The sequence below is a fragment of the Aquarana catesbeiana genome, linkage group LG02 (genome assembly GCF_042186555.1).
Source record: "Aquarana catesbeiana isolate 2022-GZ linkage group LG02, ASM4218655v1, whole genome shotgun sequence".
In the NCBI taxonomy this organism is placed as follows: Eukaryota; Metazoa; Chordata; class Amphibia; order Anura; family Ranidae; genus Aquarana; species Aquarana catesbeiana.
Genome location: NC_133325.1, coordinates 132,738,550 through 132,763,651, shown reverse-complemented (window position 1 = coordinate 132,763,651; position 25,102 = coordinate 132,738,550).

Sequence of the window (25,102 nt, the reverse complement as noted above, 5' to 3'; positions counted from 1 at the left end):
AGAAACATATGGACTGGGGCTAGAACACCAGACATAAACTTTTAAGTTACTAATATAACCAGAAGTCCAGAAACCAATGGGTATACATCTGGAAACGCAGACCGAAGAAATCAGCAGTGGCCGAAAAAAGGAATGTGGAAATGGGAGTCCCCCAAATCCAAGGATGGCATCCACAAGATGGAATATCCAGCTTGTAATTGAAAGGGATATGAAGAGGTACCCTTACCAGAAGTGATGGACTCCCAGCCAGCGGCTTGGGGGTCAAACAGGCTTGTAATGGAGCAAGGGAAACAGCTCTTTGTCCCCAATGGCAGGAGTTGATAGAAGAATAAAGGCACTCACCAACCGACACTCACTGATCTCACCGACTCTCGGCTTTGATGGTGTAGGTGAAGGGCTGTTCGCCAAAGAATGAACTCCATGCAGTGGGTGGAAATCCTCAAGGGAAAAAATGATCAAGAAGGGAGGCTCCCCATAGTGTAAATCAGCTTATCAAAAAGCTTTTATTTAAAATAAAATAATAAAAAATACACTCTGGCTCATAAGTAAAAGTCAGGTATATAACGGTTTTAAAAAGCGCTTAAATCAAATGGTGGCAAGACAGGCATCACAAACCCAACGCGTTTCGTCCAATAGGACTTCAAACGCATATACCCCTGTTGAAGTCCTATTGGACGAAACGCGTTGGGTTTGTGATGCCTGTCTTGCCATCATTTGATTTAAGCGCTTTTTAAAACCGTTATATACCTGACTTTTACTTATGAGTCAGAGTGTATTTTTTATTATTTTATTTTAAATAAAAGCTTTTTGATAAGCTGATTTACACTATGGGGAGCCTCCCTTCTTGATCCTTTTTTCCCTTGAGGATTTCCACCCACTGCATGGAGTTCATTCTTTGGCGAACAGCCCTTCACCTACACCATCAAAGCCGAGAGTCGGTGAGATCAGTGAGTGTCAGTTGGTGAGTGCCTTTATCCTTCTATCAACTCCTGCCATTGGGGACAAAGAGCTGTTTCCCTTGCTCCATTACAAGCCTGTTTGACCCCCAAGCCGCTGGCTGGGAGTCCATCACTGCTGGTAAGGGTACCTCTTCATATCCCTTTCACTTACAAGCTGGATATTCCATCTTGTGGATGCCATCCTTGGATTTGGGGGACTCCCATTTCCACATTCCTTTTTTCGGCCACTGCTGATTTCTTCGGTCTGCGTTTCCAGATGTATACCCATTGGTTTCTGGACTTCTGGTTATATTAGTAACTTAAAAGTTTATGTCTGGTGTTCTAGCCCCAGTCCATATGTTTCTAGCCTATAATTGCAACATTTTAGATTTTGTTTTTTCACCATTTGTTTTGATTTTACATTTGGGGACATTACAGTCTTAGGATGTCTTAAAAAATCTTAAAAAATCTGATATCATATTATATCTTATTGTTTCATCTTTTTTGCTTCACTTTTTCTTGTTTCACTTCTAGTTATTTGTACTACTCCTTCCCATTATTGGGATGTGTAGTAGTCGCAAGATTTTCTTATATATATCCTATTCACATTGGTTTTTGTCAGTGTTGGCTAACATCTCATTTATGTTCCACTTAGGTGTTTTTATTCCACCACTCTATGGTATATATTGCTGTCACTCTCAATTTTGATAAAGTTTCACTAATACACTTTATTGTGCATACCGTCTCTCAGAGGCTATTCTGTTTGACTTTGCTCACTAACGTACATTTATAATATTTTTTTAGCGCCACACTTATCCACACCATACTTTCATCACAATTTGTCTGATTGTTGTGTTGGCAGCTCTTTCTTTGTCTTGGTTGGCGCACTATTATTATTTTTGGTTACATGTTGTACAGTGCCATCACATGCCGTACAGAGTCATCACTCACATACCGTACAGAGTCATTACATGTTGTACAGTGCCATTACATGTTGTACAGAGTCATCACATGCCGTACAGTGCCATCACATGCCGTACAGTGCCATCACATGCCGTACAGAGTCATCACATGCCTTACAGAGTCATCGCATGCCGTACAGTGCCATCAGATGCCGTACAGTGTCATTACATGATGTATAGGAGTACAGTGACAGAGGGATGATTTGTATGTACAATAAAGGAGACTCTGGGGACATATCGGGGGTCACTTTGGGGGATGTGGGGGAGTTGTCAGTCTCCCTCTCCTATGTACTGTACACAGTTATGCTCTCTACACATAGCACTGTGTACATTTCAGAGAACAGACACAGAGCACAGGTCACTATTCTCTTCACCATGTTTCCTCTTCTGATATAACACAGTGCTGTGTGTAGAGACAATAATTAAAAAAATAAAAGTCCCTAGATCTATCCCATAGTTTGTGGACACGATAATTTTTGCACAAACCAATCAATATACGCCTTTTACCAAAAATATGTAGAAGAACTAATATCAGCCTAAATTTATAAATACATTTAGTTTTTTATATATATATTTTTTTGGATATGTATTATAGCAAAAAGTTAAAAAAAAAACAAAAAAAAAACATTTTTTTAAAATGGTTGCTCTTTGTTTGTTTATAGCACAAAAACTAAAAAACGCAGAGCTAATCAAATACCACCAAAAGAAAGCTCTATTTATGGGAAAAAATGTTGTTAAGGTACAGCGTCACACGCCCGCACAATTGTCAGTTAAAGCGACGCAGTGCCGTATTGCAAAAAATGGACCGATCATTAAGGGGGAAAATTTTTACGGTCCTTAACTAGTTAAAGAGTTTCATGATAGACATAATAGGAGAAAGGTGGCATGTTGTGTTTTACTGGACAATATGAATCTGGGAATCTTGATTTTTGATTTGTTCCAGGGTGCCATTGCGGCAGCTCAATAAGTCAGGAAAGGGAAAATAAAGAGGAGTGTAGTGGGAGAGTAACCAGGAAGGGGGAAATAGGGATGGAGATAGGGTTATGTGGAGTAAGGATACAGTGAGGGAGAGACAGCCCTGGATCACTCTGGTAAGTGCTCATTATCAGTAATATTTTCTACCAAGTAAAGGTGTTTTACAGTATATAGGCTCATGCTATGGTATTTAAGTTGTTAGTATGCATGTAGAGGATCCAGGGGGTCCACTTGGTTCAAAAAGAATTGAATCTGTCTTGTTGTTTAGCAATCAGTTGAAGTTAGCCTACTCCCAATGTTTTTGCTGGTATTCTAGGCTTCCTCAAGGAAATACTGCTTGAGAAAGCTAGGAATACCGAGAAGGGGAGAGACACAAAGAAGAAAACATGTCTACAGACTGGAATCAATCCTGTGGTTATCATGGTTCTGCAACTACCCCCAACTTTTCTCAGTGCAAAAGTCATGTAATCAGCACATCCACAATCTTGTCATAAAGTGGAAAGTTTTCTTTTTTTTTTTTGGACGATCTCATATGTGTAATGTTTCGGGACCGCACAAGGACCCTTCATCAGGCATTGTGCAAGGACAGTAAAAACATTAAAAGAGGTGTAACCCACGCCAAGGATTATTGTGCATAATCAGACCTATTTATACACCTGAAATCTACTGCATACACACAAAAAAGTGATACAGGCAAACTAATACATGTGGAACAGATCTTTACAAACTCATTAAAGTGGGGTTCCACCCAAAAAAACAAAACAAACTGAAAAATTGTAAAAAAAAAAAAAACAAAAAAAATTTGAATATTTTTTTTTTTTTTTTACTTACCTCTAAATGCCTGTTGCTAGGTGGTCCCTCGTAGTCTGCCTCTTCCTTTGCCTGGGCTGGTGACATCACTTCCCCCCAGGCACAGGAAGGGCTCGGCTCTGCTCCCTCCCTCCTGTCAATCATCTGGGACCCATTACAGGTCCCAGGTGATTGAGCGGCCAACCACGGCGCGCGGCGCCGCTCACGCATGCGCGGTGGGTGCCAGGCTGTGAAGCCACAGCCCGGCGCCCACAGTTGAAATGCCGGCGCCGACGAGCGGAGGGGGGGATGAGCGGGGCTTCGATCCCCCGCATCGCTGGACCCAGGGACAGGTAAGTGTCCAATTAAAAGTCAGCAGCTGCAGTATTTGTAGCTGCTGACTTTTAATTTTTTTTTTTTTTAATGGAGCCCCTGGGTGGAACTCCTCTTTAATGTTTCAGATGTAACAGGCTAAGGTGCTTTTTAGCTCTAATCGAAAAATTACTATTACGCTGGAAGAAGAATTAACCAACAATTACGGGGGACACCAACTGGGGAATATTTTAAAGAGCTGTTATTAAAATTTATGCAAATGTAGCGCTGGTAGATTTGCGATCTACCATCTGATAGGTAAATTTAGTAACTTGTTCGTTAGGAAAGTTAGATTTGCCTCTGTTCCAGCTTGGCTGACGTTGCGTGTGTTTCCATACTGAGCCGTGGGTGTCGCTGTTACCGCTGGCTAGTGTTGGAAAGGCAACGTGTCTAAGCGTGGTCCTCCGAGTTGCATTCTGGGCGAGGGTATTTATGGGACAGACACCATATTTTGGGTTCGTTTTACAGCCACCTGCTGGCCCTCCTGGCCGACAGGTATGCGTTAGAGAGCTATCTCATGGTCCTCCGTTCCGGAGGCTCACGTTGCTGCGGCGCAGGGGTGGGCCCAGAAGCTTGTCTGGGGCCTACCACAGCGGCCGAGGAATGGTCCTGAGCTGTCTATCCAAAGGAAGTAAGCTGGACAACCGAGAAGATCCCAGGGGAGGACCCGTCATGGAAGGATCATGCAACATGCTGGTCTGGAGAGGGGCCTGGTGACTCGGTTGGAGGACGTATCCTAAAGTAATTATACAGCATAGTGTTGCCAGGTTGGCTTAAAGGTTCAAGCACTGTGACTGACATTCACCACAAGAAAACCAATACATCCTGTGGCAGAGGATCGTACGGGTTTATCCCAAATAAATCTGTGGCAGAGACTTTTGTTCGTGCTATGTACTGGCTGCTAGGCCAGTGAGAGAGGCCTATGCAGGCATGCAAGGAGTGTGTTCCACCAAGGGAGTGCATTCTACTGAAATATCCAACCCCAGGGACATTTGTCAAGAATCTTACTAAAAAGGTATTTGAGTTTTCCTCTGCAGTTCTCCTTCTGCCTCTTTCCTGCTACTTTCTTCGTTGATGGTTTAATAAAGCATTGAAAACGTACTCAAGTGTTGGTGCGTGTGTCGTCCAGAGGTAAACTCAACGGAACCCTAGACCCGGTGCCGGTGAAACAGAGGGAAGGAGAGTGAAGGTAACAAGCCTGCTTAAACCAGCAGCTCCACCGAGAGTTATTGCTACACAAATATGGTATTTTAATTAGTAAATATGCATTTGTAAATATATTACTTTTATCACACATGGGAACTTAGATGGAAGACTACTTTTGTCTGTTTTTAAACATACAACATAAGCAGGATATGGTGATATAGTGCCAATGCAAGGCTTTTGTTCTTAAAGGGTTAGTTAACCTTTACCAAAAGTTCTGTCTATGCAGTGAAGGGATGTCTGTAGATAAAAACAAACTGTGCAGCTTCGACCAAAGTTGAATATTGCCTTTGCTATTGATGTAGGCCATTTACGTACCACTTAAAGCCAGACTGGAAAACTAGGACTTTGCCAAGGATGTTGCTAAGAGAAGCCTAGCTGTTGTTCACCTTCACACCACAGGAGTAAGCTTTTTCTCTGATTAAAACCCCTGCACATGTTCTTTCTTTCCCCTGATGCAGTAGCTCTGAGCTGAGCATTTGTGAGCTTGCTCCTGAGATAGTCAGCCTTCATGAGGTAGGTATGTGGGGAGGTGCAGCATGGTGCGGTGGCAATAAACACTCCAATTTTTTTTTTTTTATTTGAAAGCCTATGGCGAGCATAACACACCCAAAAAACTTCACCCGGTGCCAAAAAAAAGTGCGCACACAAAAAGAGTGGTCACAAAAAAGTGCAACGGGTACACAGACGTGCCAATTCCCTGATCCCCTGGGGCATTAGGCTCCAGACGGGCACAAAGGTACTTTACAATGGTCTATCTGGCCAAAACCAGACAGACCCCGTTCTCTGGAGGGCCTGCCGAAACAGGACCCACCCAAGTACTAGGTGGGGTTCCCCCGAAGGGAGATCCCATGAGAGGGCGAACTAAGCCAGAAGGCCATGTCCACCCCTTCCCAAGACTTTCAGGGCTGGCCCAAGGACCCGCATCCTTACTCGTCACACAGTGAGACAAAACCGTGTGCAAACATAAAAAGACATAAAGTGACAAGCATAGGCATAAATTAAAATAAAATAAATAAAAGAAAGTGGGGAAGGGATAGTGGAGAGGAGAGTGAAAAAGGTGGCCATTGTGAATAATAATGACCAGGCCCTCCGGCCAGGAATAAAAAATTCCTCTGGTCCCAGCCAAAAGGCCCGGCCCAAGAGGCAGGTGCTAAAAAAGCGTGTTCTATGGTGCAGTGACAGTGGTGCCTCAAATCAAAGTGACTGCCACTCACAGTGATTATTTGGCACCCCTGGACTGCCACTCCAGGGGCACATACTCCATAGGCTTTCAAGACCAACCCTGGCCCATAAACACTCAAAGCCCAGTTGCAGGAACAGAACTGTATTGAAGTTATAGTTTAACAAAGCACAACTACCCGGCAGAGAAACAACCCAACCAGCTGAAGTCACTGAGAGTTGCAGGAAAGAGTTTAGCAGAAAATCTTGAGTGCATCAATAGGGTCTGTCTTAAGAGGTAGAATGTGGTCTGGCTGGTCTGTACCCACATGGGGAGACTTCCAGGGAAGGTGGAATGTCCCTGCTCTTTCCCTACTCATCTGGAACCTCTCTCTGCCACTAACTACTCTCTCTGACAGACTGGTGACCTCTAACCACACGTGCAATGCACACCAATCCTGGGAGCCAGGGTCTTCATTAGACTCTGCCTTAACCAAGATGGCCACTAGAGTCACATGGGGTAGCAGCATATAATCGAATAGCTCCCCCAATGACCCAGGAAAACATAGAGCTATGTTCCCCTTAACTTCCACTCAATGAGCAATACCACTGTGGTTGAGCGGCATCTGCAGTGGAGAAAGTAGACTGCACCTGCCTACATGTAAATGGCCTATACTTTCAGCAAGAGCATTATTCAACTTTGTTCAAAGCTGCATAGTTTGTCTTTATCTATAGACGCCCCTTATCTGCAAAGGCAGTTTTTTTTGGTAATGGTGAACTAACACTTGAAGTTATGACTCTATATCACTACAAAATACAAAAATATAAAGGGCCTTGTAAAAGCCAAGGGAAAGGGCACTACTATGACTTACTTTGTTACCCTTCCACCATCATAATTTGTACCTAAAATTTACATGTGGAGAATGAAGTGTTAATTCTTGAAGGAATCAGTCATGAAATCAACATGATATCTCCTGGTCTGCCCAGTGGAATAAAACAACGTGGCTAACTTTATTATATTTATTTTTGTAGACACTCAGCATGCTTCATTTGTTGTTTTACCATTATGGGTGTTTGGGTTCTAAACTATGCCTTGCTCCAAACTGCATCCATTTTATTTTGAAGGTAACCAAGGGAACAAAGCAATCTACAAGTAAAGATGTCAAAGAAAAGGAGACACAGAGACAGCAGTAATAGTAGTGTCAGTACTTTACTGAGCTCTGAGTAGAGGTTCTGCAGAAGGTGTATCAGTACAGTGGACATTGTTTGCATGCTGTCACCAGGGCAACGGAGATGTGCTGTACAAAGCAATAAATGTTATTTAAAACATGCCACCTTGCCAAATGGCTCCCTCCGTCAAGTTACACCCTCTGTAATTTGACATCCTGTAAAATTAGCCAATTTAAATCAGTTATGTACATTTACAGTTGGTTGTAAATGATGATGTGTGCTAAGTTTATTTCACTTGGCTGTCAAAAATACTCAAAGCTGTCTGAAAACTAGAACACAGTATAAGAGCTTAAAGTGAGGATATAGGGACATTGTATAGAATGGTATCCTTTCTTTAAGGAACCTGATATAACACAGTGCAGATAACAAGGCGATTTAGGCAGTTTCCCAGCAGTGAGGTAAGGCTGTTGTCAAACAATTCATGAAGCCAAATGTCTTTATTTTCCCCTGCTGAAGCTATAATACATCAGAAATGTAATCACTGCAAGAGACTAGCTGACCTTCCTGAAGATCACATAAAATGCCCATTGAGTAACCTGTGGCAAATACTTAGCAGCAGTCCTCAAAGTCCTGGGAAAGTGTCAGAAAGTTGTCAGAAGAGCACAAATATTGGACTGGCAAAATTCTCAATAGTTGGCATTAAATGACAGCATTTCTAGAGAACCCATATGTTGTTGGACTTTACCATTACCAAGAAGGGACAGACATATACAAAAATATTGTAAAAAATGGTATATTTTTTTACAAAACAATTAAAAATTATTAAAATCATGAAGGAATAAATAATCCTTATCAAGCAATGAAGGCTATATATTATCAATTCGTAGTGAACAGGTTGACACGTTTCACATCCATAAGCTTCTTCAGGACCTTTTGTCTCTTGGGTGCAAAGAAAATGGCCAAAACATCACTTAAAGGGTATGGCAAAATGATGGTGGGATGTAAACATGGAAAAGTCTCTCGGGTGGCTTGGTGTGTGGCATTGTTGGATTTGCCACATATGGTGATATTGCGGACAGACCTTGGATAAAAGAGAGGTTATGAGACTTTAAATTAAGCGCATGACAATTAGTTATGCACTTTCATCCCTATATCTGTGATAATAGGAGAGGGTTGGGACTTTATATGAGACACATGACACATGACTAGATAATTGATCAAAACATGATGACATATTTATTAAGGTACAGAAACGGGTAAAATAGCACATTGCATTTGATACACACATGGATGTTGGAAAAGTCATATATATTCACACAGCTGCACAATTAGATAGTTTATATTCACACAGCTGCACAGTTAGATAGTAAACCATGTGTACAGGAGGATGACTCCAAAACAATTGGCATTCAAAACCGTATATAGCATAAGGTTAACAATAACTCAGGACACAATAGACCACCAAACACATACGTGTATTATGGGATGACCTGAACACGCCCCCCCCCCCCCCAGTTCGGTTTGCAGCAAAACAGGCAAAAATTTGTTCGAACACCGTTAAAGTCTATGGGACACGAACGTGAAAAATCAAAAGTGCTAATTTTAAAGCCTTATATGCAAGTTATTGCCATAAAAAGTGTTTGGGGACCCGGGTCCTGCCCCAGGGGACATGTATCAATGCAAAAACAAATTTTAAAAACGGCCGTTTTTTCGGGAGCAGTGATTTTTTAATGCTTAAAGTGAAACAATAAAAATGAAATATTCCTTTAAATATCGTACCCGGGGGTGTCCTTAGTATGCTTGTAAAGTAGCGAATTTTCCCGTGTTTAGAACAATACCACAGCAAAATGACATTTCTAAAGGAACAAATGTAATTCAAAACTACTCACGGCTGTAATGTATTGTTGGGTCCTGGCAATATAGATGAAAATCCTTGAAAAAAACAGCGTGCCCCCCCCCAGTCCATTACCAGGCCCTTTGGGTCTGGTATGGATATTAAGGGGAACCCCGCACCCAAATGTAAAAAAAAAAATAGAAGAGAACAAGAAGATCTGGACAGCCGCACACAACGGAATGGATAAATCCGTCCTTTTATTCAAAATACAGGATCATGGGGTACACAGAACATGACTGTGGGGTGGTACAAAAATAACTGACGCGTTTCGCACTTACACCAAGTGCTTACTCATAGCTGGCTAAAATGGGAATGAAAAGCCATATGTATACTAAAAATATTAGAACATGTGACCATGCAATGGTGAGAAAATACAAAAAAGCTGAGAAGCAGCCGTATGAGATCTCCGCACCTGCTGCTGGTTAGTAAATCTAAAATGGAAATCCCCATAGCAAGTAGACATAGAAACAATTTGGAGATAAAAATAAAAAGTGTTAAAATAATGTGATATACATAAATGTATGAAATATACATATAATGAATGAGCACATGTGAAAAAATATGTGTTATAATATGAACAGATGAAACAATTTATAACCCGGTTAAAAAATGTCTTTATATATTCTAAATATTTTTTGTACTTGTTTTTGAATGTTTTTTTTCTCAGATCATGGGCTTGATGATTATGGACTATGTAGATCTAACAATCATGCTGTCTTGAGATCACGGCACCTGTTGTTGATTTATTGCATATTAATTTTTCGTGCATGTCTTGCACATATTCACTCACATGCATTTACCCTCAGTCCTCATCTTATATATTTTTTTTGTTAGAATTGATGCCCTGTGTCTATACATCTTTTTCACACATGATTAGTCTTTATTCAGATAACATATATATCACTGCCCATTTGTCACTATGCACATTCACATTTTGAGAACATTTTTTTGACCCTGGATAACCAGGTTATAAATTGTTTTATTTGTTCATATTATAACACATATCACCACACACATTTTTTTCACATGTGCTCATTCATTATATGTATATTTCATACATATTTCATATATTATGTATATCACATTATTTTAACGCTTTTTATTTTTATCTCATTAATTTTTTCACTTTATTTTATTACATCTCCAAATTGTTGTTTCTATGTCTACTTGCTATGGGGGTTTCCATTTTAGATTTACTAACCAGCAGCAGGTGCGGAGATCTCATACGGCTGCTTCTCAGCTGTTTTGTATTTTCTCACCATTGCATGGTCACATGTTCTAATATTTTTAGTATATATATGGCTTTTCATTCCCATTTTAGCCAGCTATGAGTAAGCACTTGGTGAAAGTGCAAAACGCGTCAGCTATTTTTGTAACACCCAGTCGTGTTCTGTGTACACCATGATCTTGTATTTTGAATAAAAAGACGGATTTATCCATTCCGGTGTGCGGCTTTCCAGGTCTTCTTGTTCTCTTTTACTTGCATCAGCATTCAGCCAGCACCTGGGGCTCTTCTCTTCCTGGAGGTAAAGAGACATAAGCACTCTGGTTCATCCCCTCTTTGAGCAGAGGATCCCACATCATCTCGTTTAATTCCTGTAAAACAAAAAAGGCGTGGGGGTCCCCCAGGCACTATATACTCTGAACAGCAGTATATATACTATTCGGCCTGCCCTATATACTCTGCAGAAAATTGGGCCATAGGTGCTGGTGGTACCAGAACGCTGTAAGCCCTCACAGTAATGCCCCGTACACACGGTCGGACTTTGTTCGGACATTCCGACAACAAAATCCTAGGATTTTTTCCGACGGATGTTGGCTCAAACTTGTCTTGCATACACACGGTCACACAAAGTTGTCGGAAAATCCGATCGTTCTAAACGCGGTGACGTAAAACACGTACGTCGGGACTATAAACGGGGCAGTGGCCAATAGCTTTCATCTCTTCATTTATTCTGAGCATGCGTGGCACTTTGTCCGTCGGATTTGTGTACACACGATCGGAATTTCCGACAACGGATTTTGTTGTCGGAAAATTTTAAATCCTGCTCTCAAACTTTGTGTGTTGGAAAATCTGATGGAAAATGTGTGATGGAGCCTACACACGGTCGGAATTTCCGACAACAAGGTCCTATCACACATTTTCCGTCGGAAAATACGACGGTGTGTACGGGGCATTACTCTTGGTGGAACGGGCCCTGCTGTAAAATATTATATCAAGAATTGTAATTTCATGCCACTGTTAAACAGTGGCAGAAAAATTGGGCCTTGGGTGGTGGTGCCACAACACTGTAACCCCTCACAGATACTCTTGTTGGGTGCAGGAACGGGCCCTGCTGTGAAATATTAGATCAAAAATTTTAATTACATGCTCCTGTAAAACAGGGGTAGAACAATTGGGCCTTGGTGGTGGTGGTGGTGCCCTAAACCAAAAATATTGTTTGAAGTTAGCATCATCAAGATTGTGAAGGAATAGGATAGTCAGCATAGGCAGTCTTCAAGGCATCCCACATCCATAGCAAATTCAATCAGTTACATCAGCATTAGGTGCTTGATAGCTGCTGATCCAAGACTGATTCATTTTTATGAATGTGAGCCTATCAATGGAGTCTGTGGACAGGCGCACTGTTTGATCCGTTACAAACCCTCCAGCAGCACTGAATGTGCATTCAGAAAGTACACTGGATGCAGGACAGGCCAGTAGCTCAATTGCATATTGAGCAAGTTCTGGCCAGTGGTCCATCCTCAAGACCCAGTAACCCAGTGAATGCTTTGTTCCAAGAGGCTTCCGAGTGTGCTCTTGCCCCTAGATATTCCTGCACCATGTAATGCAGATGCTGGCGATGGTTGCTTGAACCGATCAGACTTGAGGACTGAAAAATTGTTTAAAGGCATCGGTCAGCAGGCCACCTTCTCCACCGTTCTTCCTTTGACTGAACAAAGCCTCAGCAACACGTTGTCCAGCACAAGGAAATTGTAACCTCCCAGGGTCTGGAAATGCGTTGCACAAACCTTTTTCGAGGCCTCCTGAAGATGTTTCCCTTGTAACGTGGATCAAGAAGGGTTGCCAGCCAGTAATGATCCTTCTCCTTGATACCACGAATCCTAGGGTCCTTTCGCAGGCTTTGCAGAATCAGGGAGGCCATGCAGCGTAAGTTTGCAGAGGCATTTGATTCTGAGTCCTCTGGGTCACTAAGGATCACATGATCTGTAACTACCTCCTCCCAGCCACTTACAACTCCTTGGGTTTCTGGGGACTGAAAACGATCCCTTGAAGACTGTTGCTGAGTGTTATCCTCTACATCCATGCCAACACACTCCTCCTCCTCCTCCTCTTCTTCCTGTGTGTTTGGCAGGCCCGCAGGAATGCTATCTGTATAAAGGGGGCCTGGAGGGGGCCTGGAGAGGTAAGGAAGTCCTCCTCTTCCTCCCGCTGTTCTGCCTCAAGTGCCCTGTCCATGATTCCATGAAGACAAGAGGGACAGTGACATGCCCTTGTGGCCTCCACAAATGGTGACAGGACAGTGCATGCATCCTTGATCAGTAGCCACTGGCGTGGCAAAAAAAGCCAAGCTCCCCTGACCCTGTCCTGGTGCCATACTCACACAGGTACTCATTGATGGCCCTCTGCTGCGTGTTCAGCCACTGCAGCATTGCCAACGTTGAGTTCCACCTGGTGGGCATGTCACAAATAAGGCGGTTCTTGGGCAGGTTGCATTCTCTTTGAATGTCAGCCAGCCAAGCATTGGCATTATATGACTGGCGGAAATGACCACAGACTTTCCTGGCCTGCCTCAGGAGATCCTGTAAGCCCAGGTACCTGCTCAAGAACCGCTGCACCACCAAATTCAGGACATAGCCAAGCAGGGAACATGGGTCAAGTGTCCCTGTCGGAGGGCGGAGAGGAGGTTGGTGCCATACAACCATTCCTGGCTGAAGCTGGCGTGGCGTCAACCACATCGGAGCCTGCCCCTGTAGAGCTGACAGAATCTCTGCCCCAGTGAGGCTCCTGTCCCTGAGGCAGACCAACTCAAGCACCGCATGGCATCTTTTAGCCTGACTGCTTGCGTAGCCCCTTGAGCGCTTACGGAGCACCGCTGGCTCAGAGGAGAAATCTGCAGAAGAAGCCATAGAGGAAGAAGAAGAGGAGAGAGCTGTGGCAGAATCACCACTAGCATTTTGGAGGCGTGGTGGCATAACAAGCTCCAACAACACTGAACCCTGTCCTGCATCCTTCCCAGCAGAGTTACCCAGTGCATTGTGAAGGAAAGATAACGGAGGTATCGCTCCGTGGTAATATGCACCTTACTGCTGACCGCTCTGTCCAACGAGGCCAAAACATTGCCTTCCACATGCCGGTAGAGAGCCGGAATGGCCATCTGTGAAAATAAATGGCGTTTTGGAACCTGACACTGAGGTACAGCACATTCCACAAATTCACAAAAGGGGGCAGAGTCTACCAGCTGAAAAGGCAGCAGTTGCAGTGCTAGCAATTTGGCCAAGCTAGCATTTAGACGCTGAGAATGTGGATGGTTGGGACCAAATTTCTTTTAATGGTTCAGCAACTGGGGTAGGAAAATTTGCCTGCTAAAATCAAATTGGGGTGTACTGCTAGCAGATTGGCTGCAAGTACTTGAGACACCTATTGCTATACCTTCATTCCTCTCTGCAGGTTTTTGAGAGGACTGGAGGTGTAGTAGGGTTGGAGATCCCAGATGAGGAGCAAGGAGAAGCCTGCCTTTTTCTTTGATGTGGGTCTTTCAAGTGCTGTTGCCAACGGACTGCATGGCAGGTCGTCATATGTCTGGTCAAGCATGTGGTGCCCAAGCGGCTACTGTTCTGGCCACGCTTGATCCACTTCAGACATAGGTTGCAAACAGCAATGGTGCGATCTGCTGCACACGTGTCAAAAAAGGCCCACACCAAGGAACTTTTAAATGTCAGTGTGGAGTCAGCAGCGCCCTGCACCTGAGGAGCTCTGCGGTGTGATGCAATTATTATTATTATTATACAGGATTTATATAGCGCCAACAGTTTACGTAGCGCTTTTGCAATAGGGTGGCTGCCCTTAAGCTGCCCCCTAGAGGACATTCTGCCTCATTGGAGTTGTGCCTCCTCCTCCTCTCTTCTCTCAGGCACCCAAGTACAGTCAGTGACCTCATCATCCCCTCCCTCCTCGTCACTGGAGCAAACTTGACAGTATGCTGCAGCTGGGGGAACATGACTGCCAGTTTCTTGTCCTTCTTGGGCACCCCCTCTCTCTAAGCTCACGTTACTCCCTTCTTCAACCTGGGAACCAACATCGGAGCCTTCAAATCACTGCACATCCTCCAGCAGAATGTGCCTGACACTGTGGTCGAATAATTCTGGGGACTCCTCCGTGCACGATGGTGGAGCTACGGAAGGAGTGACTGTGGACAAGGAGCCGGTGGAATAGGCTGCTTTGGCAGCTGCGTTGGAAGGCAAACTACTCTGAGCCTGGGTGACAGAGGATGAGGAGGATGAGGACGGCTTTGTTATCCACTCCACCAACTCTTCTGCATGTTGTGGTTCAATAACATGGCCAGCAGCAGAAAAAGGACAAGCATGCCCCACAGCCACCTGCAGAGGATGCACCATGTCCACGACCAGCACTGTTGACTGTAGACACAAAGGCTGCTTGCCCTCTTTAATCACTTCCCGCCCGGCCTATAGCAGATCCGGCGGAGGCTCTTTACCACGTGATCAGCCGTGTCCAATCACGGCTGATCACGATGTCAATAGGAAAAGCCGTTGATTGGCTTTTCCTCACTCGTGTCTGACAGATGCGAGTAGAGGAGAGCCGATCGGCGGCTTTCCTGACAGGGGGGGTCTGCACTGATTGTTTATCAGTGCAGCACCCCCTCGGATGCCCACACTAGACCACCAGGGAAGCCGCCAGGACCACCAGGGAAGGGGGCAACGTGTGGATGGCCAGGAATGTACCCCATGGCCATCCACATGTGCAAATTATGCCAAATCTGTGCCAATCAGTGCCCACAAATGGGCACTGACTGGCTCCATTATATATCAGTGATGCCCAGCAATGCCACCAGTGTCATCAGTGCCACCCATCAGTGTCCATCTGTGCCTATCAGTGCCCATCTGTGCCATCTATCAGTGCCACCCATAAGTATCCATCAGTGTCACCCATGAGTGCCCATCAATGCCACCCATGAGTGCCCATCAGTGCCGCCCATCAGTGCCGCATACCAGTGCCGCCTATCAGTGCCCGTCAGTGCCACCTCATCAGTGCCAGCTCATTGGCGCCACCTCATCGGTGCCCATCAGTGCCGCCTGATCAGTGTCCATCAGTGCTCGTCATTGAAGAAGAAAACGTACTTATTTACAAAAAATTTTAACAGAAACAAACAAAATTGTTTTCTTTTCAAAATTTTCAGTCTTTTTTTATTTGTTGCACAAAAAATAAAAACCACAGAGGTGATCAAATACCACCATAAGAAAGCTCTATTTGTGGGAACAAAATGATAAAAAAAATTTGTTTGGGTACAGTGTTGTATGACCGTGCAATTGTCATTCAAATTGCGACAGTGCTGAAAGCTAAAAATAGGCCTGGGCAGGAAGGTGTCTAAGTGCCTGGTATTGAAATGGTTAAGTGGCTTCTGAGCGTCTGCCTCTCCTTGGTGGCCTTCCGGACATGATGTATATTTTGTTTTGCAACACCACACTACACTGTATTAGATGCTGTGTACACCACCAGAAGTGAATGAATGAATGAATAATTTGTATAGCGCTGCAAATGCAAACTGAATCGCCTCAAGGCGCTAGATCCGTCCTGTGTTGTCCAGCTTCTTAGAAGAGGTAGGTCTTGAGTTTTTTTTCTGAAAGCCTGATGGTTTTCTTCCATGCGGATGTACAGTAAGTCGGTAGAGCGTTCCATAACCGTTGTCCTTGGACTGCAAATCTTCGTTCTCCCTTTGATTTGTAGCGGGATTTGGGAATGAGGAGGAGGTTTTGGTTAGTTGAGCGAAGACTGTGATTCAGTGTGTAGTGTTTTATTTTCTTGCGTAGGTATTGAGGAGCGTTTCCTTGTATGCATTTGTGGGTGAGGCAGAGGGTCTTGAATGCGATTCGATTCTTTACGCTTAGCCAATGTAGGCTCCTCAGGGAAGGGGAGATGGATTCCCAGGGTTTTTTTCCTGTTAGCAGTCTTTCCGCCGTGTTTTGGATGAGTTGTAAGCGCGCAAGCTGATATTGGGGTAGTCCTATGTAGAGGGAGTTTGCGTAGTCGAGTCGGGAATTAATGATTGTTCCAACTACTGCTGCTTTGTCCTCTTCTGGAATGAAGGGGATGAGTCTACGTAGCAGGCGGAGGAGATGGTGAGATCCGCTGACTACTGATCCTATTTGTGCATCCATTGACATTTCTGAGTCAAAAATGACTCCAAGACTCTTGGCTTTGGTGCTTGGACAGATGGTCTGTCCAAAGATGGTGGAAGGTGTCCATGGGGTCTTAGTTTTGGAATTTTGGTTTGCGTGTAGAAGCAGAAGCTCTGTTTTTGATCCATTGAGTTTGAGGGAGCTAGTGGTCATCCAGTCGTCTATCAAAGTGAGGCAATTCTCTAGTCGCTGATGATGGTCTTTTTGTCCGGTGATGCGAAAGTAGAGTTGAGTGTCATCAGCGTACGAGTGGAAGCAGAGGTCCGATTTTCTGATGATTTTGAGGAGTGGGCGGATGTAGATGTTGAAGAGCACTGGTGACAGGGGTGAACCCTGCGGGACTCCACAAGAGATTGCACGGGTTTCAGAGGTGAAAGCTCCTGGTTTCACTGTCTGAGAACGGTTTCCTAAGAAGGATGCGAACCATTGTAGATCTGAATCTGTGACACCAGCTACTTCTGTGAGGCGGATGAGTAGAGTATTGTGGTCCACTGTATCGAACGCTGCACTGAAGTCCAACAGTACCAAGTGACATGATTCTCCGTCATCAACTGCTTTGAGGGCGTCATCCCATAGAAGTGCCGTTTCTGTGCCATGTCCTGGGCGGAAGCCTGATTGCAGAGGGTCTAAGTTTGTGTGTGTCCAGGTGGCGTTGTAGCTGTTGTACTACTGCTTTCTCCATAATCTTGGAGATGGTGTTAAGCCTTGTTATCGGTCTGCGGTAGTTAGGGTCCTTAGGGTCGAGGTTGGGTTTCTTTAGCAGGGGTTTGACGATGCCTTGCTTGATTGCTTGAGGGCGATCGGAACAGTCCCTTCTTTGAACGACTGATTTATGAGGTGTGTTATAGTAGGCGCCAAGAGGTCGGAACATTCTTTCAGGAGTTTTGTGGGAATTATGTCGTTTGGTGATATGCTGTCTCTGAGGCTTCTGATGATGTTTTTGGTCATGTCAGTGGAGATTGGGATCAGCAAAAAATTTGGTGATTGTGTGGCGTTCTTATCGTTTTTTTTTTTCTTTTTGCTTTAGTTGAATGAGGTTGGTTGTTTTTTTTCTGTTGAATTGTTTTCCGGATGTTGTCGATTTTGTCGATGAAAATATCCGATAACTCATTGCAGAATTCTTGAGTTTCGTTTCCTGGGGGCTCTAGACAGGTAGGGTTCATAGTCTTGGCGACTATTTTGAAAAGTTCCCTAGGGCGGTTTAAGGCTGTTGAGATGGTGTTTGAGAAATGTTCCTTTTTTGCTTTGAAGATTGCTTTGTGATATTTCTCTGTGAGTGCTTTGTAGTTTGTGTGGTTTTCCTTTGTAGAATTTCTTCTCCAGGCTCTTTCAGCTCTTCTGCGTTCCTGCTTTAGTAAAGTAAGAGTGCCATTAAACCATCCAGAGTTTATTTTGCGGATGAGTGTTCTAAGTTTTGGAGCCACTGAGTCTGCTGTTTGTAGTAATGCCTTGTTTAAGGAGTTGAGTGTTTGTTCCGTTGAGTGGTTCAAATTTAGCATTGCTATTTTGTTTGATAATGTGGTTTTGAAGAGTTCGGAGTGTAGTTTCTTCTGAGATCTTGTCCAGTGTGTTGTTGTTGCGTGTTTCCATTTTTGGAGGGTGGTGTTGGTAGCGATTTTAAATTTGATGGTGTGGTGATCTGTCCATGGTAGCGGTAGGTTGTCGAATATGTTGATGTTCATATTTTGTTTGAAGATGAGGTCCAGAGTGTGTCCTGAACCATGCGTAGGAGCATTTATCAGTTGCTGAAGACCTAATTCTTCCAGTTGGTTAATGCAGGCGGTGGCGATGGGGTCTTGGGTGGAGTTTGCCCAGAGGTTGAAATCTCCAAGTACCAGAAAGTTTTTGGTTTGCAGGGTGTGAATTGACATGAATTCCGTGAAGGGTGTAAGGAGATTGGTCTTCGGTCCTGGTGGTCTGTAACATAGTAGTATGTGAATGGTGTCTTGGGGTGTTGTTTGAAGATGTAGGGTGAGTGTCTCCATGAAAGGCACTGTACAGTTCTGTACAGCTGGTTTGATGAGCGCGAGGTGAGATTTGAAGATCACTGCTAGGCCTCCTCCTTTTTTTCCTATTCTGTGCTCAGTTAGGATCCTGTAGTTCTCAGGCACTAATTCGGTTAGGATGGCGTTGCAGTCGGGTGTTAGCCAGCTTTCCGTGATGAAGAGACAATCTATGTTTTGGGTGATGAAGTCGTGGACTTCCAGTCTGTGCTTGACTGCAGATCTGGTGTTGATCAGAAGTGTAGTAGAAACTGTACGTACTGTATTAGATACTGTGTACACCGCCTGCACTGTATTAGCAAATGTACTACAGCCGCACTGTATTGTGTACACCACCAGAAGTGTAGTAGAAACTGTACACACTGTATTAGATACTGTGTACACCGCCTGCACTGTAATAGCAACTGTACAGAGGCGGACTGACCATTCGGGCATTCGGACGTCGACCGAGAGCCCCGCGGCCAGTAGGGGGCCCGTGAGAAGCTCCTGAGAGATGCTCGTCGGATCTAGGGGTATGCTGCTGGCAGTGCTGTGGCGGAGCCGTTCTGCCGCTGTGGGGGGGGGGGGCAAGACACAGCGTCTCCTCCCTGCACCTCTGGCTTTCAGTACGGCTGCACTGTATTGTGTACTGTGTACACTACCCGAAGTGTAGTAGAAACTGTACACACTGTATTAGATACTGTGTACACCGCCTGCACTGTATTAGAAACTGTACAACGGCTGCACTGTATTTTATACTGTGTACACCACCAGAAGTGTAGTAGACACTGTACACACTGTATTAGATACTGTGTACACCGCCTGCACTGTATTAGAAACAGTACACCACAGAATGCACTGTAGATGTAGGCTATACTGGATGCAGAGTGTGTATATGTGTGTATATATATATATATATATATATATATATATATATACACAATGCAATATATATATGTAATGCAAATGCATGTGTGTACATATATATATATATATATGCATGTGTGTGTGTGTGTGTATATGTATGTATATATATATATATATATATATATATATATATATATATATATACGTGTGTGTGTGTTTGTGTGTGTGTGTGTGTGTGTATATATATATATATATATATACACATACGCAGTGGAGACGGAAAGTATTCAGACCTCCTTGAATTTTTCACTCTTTGTTATATTGCAGCCATTTGCTAAAATCATTTAAGTTCATTTTTTCCTCATTAATGTACACACAGCACCCCATATTGATAGAAAAACACAAAATTGTTCACATTTTTGCAGATTTATTAAAAAATCAAAACTGAAATATCACATGGTCCTAAGTATTCAGACCCTTTGCTCACTATTTAGTAGAAGCACCCTTTTGAACTAATACAGCCATGAGTCTTTTTGGGAAAGATGCAACAAGTTTTTCACACCTGGATTTGGGGATCCTCTGCCATTCCTCCTTGCAGATCCAGTTCTGTCAGGTTGGATGGTAAACATTGGACAGCCATTTTTAGGTCTCTCCAGAGATGCTCAATTGGGTTTAAGTCAGGGCTCTGGCTGGGCCATTCAAGAACAGTCACGGAGTTGTTGTGAAGCCACTCCTTCCTTATTTTAGCTGTGTGCTTGGGTCATTGTCTTGTTGGAAGGTAAACCTTCAGCCCAGTCTGAGGTCCTGAGAACTCTGGAGAAGGTTTTCATCCAGGATATGCCTGTACTTGGCCACATTCATCTTTCCCTCGATTGCAACCAGTCGCCCTGTCCCTGCAGCTGAAAAACACCCCCACAGCATGATGCTACCACCACCATGCTTCACTGTTGGGACTGTATTGGATAGATGATGAGCAGTGCCTGGTTTTCTCCACACATACCGCTTAGAATTAAGGTCAAAAAGTTCTATCTTAGTCTCATCAGACAAGAGAATCTTATTTCTCACCATCTTGGAGTCCTTCAGGTGTTTTTTTAGCAAACTCCATGTGGGCTTTCATGTGTCTTACACTGAGGAGAGGCTTCCGTCGGGCCACTCTGCCATAAAGCCCGACTGGTGGAGGGCTGCAGTGATGGTTGGCTTTCTACAAATTTCTCCCATCTCCCGACTGCATCTCTGGAGCTCAGCCACAGTGATCTTTGGGTTCTTCTTTACCTCTCTCACCAAGGCTCTTCTCCCCTGATAGCTCAGTTTGGCCGGAAGACCAGCTCTAGGAAGGGTTCTGGTCATCCCAAACGTCTTCCATTTAAGGATTATGGAGGCCACTGTGCTCTTAGGAACCTTAAGTGCAGCAGAATTTTTTTGTAACCTTGGCCAGATCTGTGCCTTGCCACAATTCTGTCTCTGAGCTCTTCAGGCAGTTCCTTTGACCTCATGATTCTCATGTGCTCTGACATGAAGGTGTAGAACCATCTCAAGGATGATCAGAAGAAATGGACAGCACCTGAGTTAAATATATGAGTGTCACAGCAAAGGGTCTGAATACTTAGGACCATGTGATATTTCAGTTTTTCTTTTTTAATAAATCTGCAAAAATGTCAACAATTCTGTGTTTTTCTGTCAATATGGGGTGCTGTGTGTACATTAATGAGGAAAAAAAATGAACTTAAGTGATTTTAGCAAATGGCTGCAATATAACAAAGAGTGAAAAATTTAAGGGGGTCTGAATACTTTCCGTGTATATATATCTTTATCACATACATATACATATATATATATATATATATATATATATATATATATATATATACATACACACACACACACACACACACACACACACACGTACACATGTTTGTTCCAACCGGAAGAAGGGCGTAAGCTTTACAGCCCGAGACTGTTGTACTGGAACTGGAACGATATGCAATTTATTTGTATATGAATATAACTGAATAAATAATTTTAAGTGCAGCAATCCTTGGATTTGTCTCTGTGTATGGCAGTTTGGGAAGGCCTGATTGCATGCACTGGAAGATTGCCGCGGTGCTGTTTGCCTTACCTTTGAATCTATATATACATTATCTCACAAAAGTGAGTACACCCCTCACATTTTTGTAAATATTTTATTATATCTTTTCATGTGACAACACTGAAGAAATTACACTTTGCTACAATGTAAAGCAATGAGTGTACAGCTTGTATAACAGTGTAAATTTTCTGTCCCCTCAAAATAACTCAACACATAGCCAGGGGCAGACTGACCATTCGGGCACTCGGGCATTGCCCGAGGGCCCCATGCCACTAAGGGGCCCCATCAGGGTTGCCAGCCTCAATAAAACCAGGGACAGTTTGTAAAAATTTTTTTTTTTCAAAATCCCAAGATAACAGCTGCCCCGCCTCTCCAGTACCTTTTCAGTGTGTGTATGTGTATTCTGCGTGTATACTGTGTGTGTGTGTGTGTATACTATGTGTGTGTGTGTGTATACTGTGTGTGTATACTGTATGTGTGTGTGTATACTGTGTGGCCCCATAATCTATTGCCTGGGGGCCCCATAATCTATTGCCTGGGGGCCCCATAATCTCCTATTACCCGGTGCCCATGAGTTGTCAGTCCGCCCCTGCACATAGCTGTTAATGTCTAAACCGCTGGCAAAAAAAGTGAGTACACCCCTAAGTGAAAATGTCCAAATTGGGCCCAATTTGACATTTTCCCTCCCCAGTGTCATGTGACTTGTTGGTGTTACAAGGTCTCAGGTGTGAATGGGGAGTGTTAAATTTGGTGTGATTGCTCTCACTCTCTCATACTGGTCACTGGAAGTTCAATATGGCACTTCATGGCAAAGAACTCTCTGAGGATCTGGAAAAAAGGAATTGTTGCTCTACATAAGGACAGCCTAGGCTATAAGAAGAGTGTCAAGACCCTGAAACTGAGCTGCAGCATTGTGGCCAAGACCATACAGTGGTTTAACAGGACAGGTTCCACTCAGGACAGGCCTCGCCATGGTTGACCAAAGAAGTTGAGTGCACGTGCTCAGAGTCATATCCAAATGTTGTCTTTTGGAAATAGACGTATGAGTGCTGCCAGCATTGCTGCAGAGGTTGAAGGGGTGAGGGGGGTCAGCCTGTCAGTGCTCAGACCATACGCAGCACACTGCATCAAATTTGTCTGTAAGGCTGTCAGCCCAGAAGGAAGCCTCTTCTAAAGATGATGCACAGGAAAGCCGGAAAACAGTTTGCTGAAGACAAGCAGACTAAGGATATGGATTACTGGAACCATGTCCTGTGGTCTGATGAGACCAAGATAAACTTATTTGGTTCAGATGGTGTCAAGCATGTGTGGCAGCAACCAGGTGAGGAGTACAAAGACAAGTGTGTCTTGCCTACAGTCAAACATGGTGGTGGGAGTGTCATGATCTGGGGCTGCATGAGTGCTGCCGCCACTGGGGAGCTACAGTTCATAGGCGGAACCATGAATGCCAACATTTACTGTGACATACTGAAGCAGAGCATGATCCCCTCCCTTTGGGGACTGGGCCGCAGGGCAGTATTCCAACATGATAACGACACCAAACACACCTCCAAGACGACCACTGCCTTGCTAAAGAAGCTGAAGGTAAAGGTGATGGACAGGCCAAGTATGTCTTTTAGTACTAAGATTTTACTATCTGGGCAAAATATTAGATCCTATTAAGTACCCTTTTTCATTTTTTTTTCAGATATGCTTTGCATTTGCTCCTGAAGAGTGGCACCTGGCCACGAAACGCATCGAGCCTATCAATATCATAAGGTTCCCAACACATAGCTTGACCTCAACTGTGATTCATTTGTACAGTGCCTTGCAAAAGTATTCACCCCCTTGGCTTTTTACCTATTTTGTTACATTACAGCCTTTAGTTCAATGTTTTTTTAATCTGAATTATATGTGATGGATCAGAGCACAATAGTCTAAGTTGGTGAAGTAAAATTAGAAAAATATATACATAAAACTATTTTTCAGAAATAAAAAACTGATAATTGACATGTGTATTTGTATTCACCCCCTTTGTTATGAAGCCCATAAAAAGCTCTGGTGCAACCAATTACCTTCAGAAGTCACATAATTAGTGAAATTATGTCCACCTGTGTGCAATCTAAGTGTCACATGATCTGTCATTACATATACACACACACCTTTTTGAAAGGCCCCAGAGGCTGCAACACCTAAGCAAGAGGCACCACTAATCATGAAGACCAAGGAACTCTCCAAACAAGTAAGGGACAATGTTGTTGAGAAGTACAAGTCAGGGTTAGATTTAAAAAAAATATCCAAATCTTTGATGATCCCTAGGAGCACCATCAAATCTATCATAACTAAATGGAAAGAACATGGCACAACAGCAAACCTGCCAAGAGACAGCCGTACACCAAAACTCATGGACCGGGCAAGGAGGTCATTAATCAGAGAGGCAGCACAGAGACCTAAGGTAACCCTGGAGGAGCTGCAGAATTCCACAGCAGAGACTGGAGTATCTGTACATATCACGACAATAATCTGTACGCTCCATAATGTTGGGCTTTATGGCAGAGTGGTCAGAAGAAAGCCATTACTTTCAGCAAAAAACAAAATGGCACGTTTTGAGTTTGCGAAAAGGCATGTGAGAGACTCTCAAAATGTATGGAGGAAGGTGCTCTGGTCTGATAAGACTAAAATTTAACTTTTTAGCCATCAAAGAAAACGCTATGTCTGGTGCAAACCCAACACATCACTTCACCCAAAGAACACTATCCCCACAGTGAAACATGGTGGTGGCAGCTTAATGCTGTGGAGATGTTTTTCAGCAGTCAGGACTTGGAAACCAGTCAGAGTTGAGGGAACGATGGATGGTGCTAAATACAAGGATACTCTTGAGCAAAACATGTACCACTCTGTCTGTGATTTGATCGAGGATCGACGTTCACCTTCCAGCAGGACAATGACCCCAACCACACTGCTAAAACGACACTTGAGTGGTTTATGGGGAAAAATGTAAATGTGTTGGAATGGCCTAGTCAAAGCCCTGACCTCAATCCAATAGAAAATATGTGGTCAGACTTAAAGATTGCTGTTCACAAGCGCAAACCATCCAACTTGAAGGAGCTGGAGCAGTTTTGCAAGGGGGAAATGGGCAAAAATCCCAGTGGTAAGATGTGGCAAGCTCATAGAGACTTATCCAAAGCAACTTGGAGCTGTCATAGCTGCAAAAGGTGGCTCTACAAAGCATTCTTTAGGGGGGGCAAATAGTTATGCACATTGAATTTTTCTCTTATTTTGTCCTATTTGTTGTTTGCTTCACA